Below are 1,519 nucleotides of genomic sequence, written 5' to 3'. Positions count from 1 at the left end.
AATACTGTCCACTGGTGAAGGACAGTGCTGTTGTTGCAGGGGTCTGGGAACCTTTCTGTTGGTTCAGAAGCCCTGAAGAAGGATTTTCTTGTTGTATGTTTACAGAAATCCTGGGAGAGGGTTTTGCTAATGTTTTCAGGGGTTCTAGGACTGTTCTACAGGCAGAGGATGAATTAATGAAGAGACTGGCAACGTATCTTGTGGCCTTGCTAAGCCTTGTCTCTCCAGGAACTAAGATTGCTGAGAACTTGCCTCGTGTCAAGATGAAGAGAAGGCCTCCATTTGGGTATTAAGTGCTGTGTTTAAACTTGATGTAACTCTGGGGTAGATTCAATTGAGATCCAGGGGTGGGGAACTTTTGACCTTTTTGTGCTCTGTGATTGACAAATAAAGGTATAGCCTAGGGGTGGAGAAGTATTTAGACCAGGGACTTTGTAATTGATTGAATGATTGGAAGGTCCTGGGGTGGGGTAGTCCTTGGAGATTATTGAATCACATTTAGTAAATGCTGTATTTGGAATGATGTCATGTTTTGATCTTCTCTGTTCTTAATTTGTCACTGAATAAAATGGAGAGCACCTATGCTGGTATTTTGAACCTTGGGAAGTTGCCTTTCCTTGGCCTTACATTACAGTATGTTAATATGTAGTCTGATTTGGTCAGGTAAAAACTAGATGGAAATTCATGAGCTGTAGGTTTGAATTGAAGTTGCCCTAAACAGTATCTTGAATTTGGATAATTGTTTTCAGGGGCCTACATTTGGGAAGGAGGTGGTAACAGCCTGCATGTATATATGTATATATATGAAGATAACATGAATGAATAAAAAAATTCTATTAAGTATTTACTACATGCCAAGCACTGTGCTAAATGTCTGAGTTGTCCATAAACTGAGGAACAAAACCACTTCACTTTGTATCAGTTCATATAGATCTTGCCATGTTTTTTTCTGAAATCATGCCCTTTTGTCATTTCTTATAGCACAATAGTGCTCCATCACAATCATATGCCACAACTTGTTTAGCCATCCTCTCAATTTCCAGTTTGGTACCACCACAAAAAGAGCTGCTATTTCTGTACATGTCATTTTCTTTTTCTTTGATCTCTTTGGGGTACAGACCTAGTAGTGGTATTGCCAGATCAAAGGTGTGTATGCTTTTATAGCCCTTGGGGCATAGTTCCAAAGTGCTCTACAGAATGGTTGAATCAGGTCACAATTCCACAAAAATTAACTATCTCATTTTTACCAGAGTAGCAAAACTACTTGGGTCCTGGCTATGCTGCTGGCCCCCATTCACCACCCTGGCAGCCTGCTGTGGCAATCCTATATATCCCACTGGGACAGTCCCACTTTTCAACACTTTCTAAAACTAGAGTTATTATTAATTTGGGCCCTAGAGACACTGTCCTGAGCGTTGGTGACAGTTATCAGAGTGACCACATCCTTGAGTTGGGGCTATCTAAGACATCATCCAATCAGACCTTCCACTCAGAGCACTTCTGGCAATAATAGCCCACA

The sequence above is a fragment of the Petaurus breviceps genome, unplaced genomic scaffold (genome assembly GCF_028583685.1).
Source record: "Petaurus breviceps papuanus isolate PSGF00001 unplaced genomic scaffold, PetGlider_PUasm1.0 216, whole genome shotgun sequence".
Classification (NCBI taxonomy): Eukaryota; Metazoa; Chordata; class Mammalia; order Diprotodontia; family Petauridae; genus Petaurus; species Petaurus breviceps.
The sequence above is the reverse complement of the archived record's forward strand: the minus strand, read 5'-3'. Positions refer to the sequence as shown.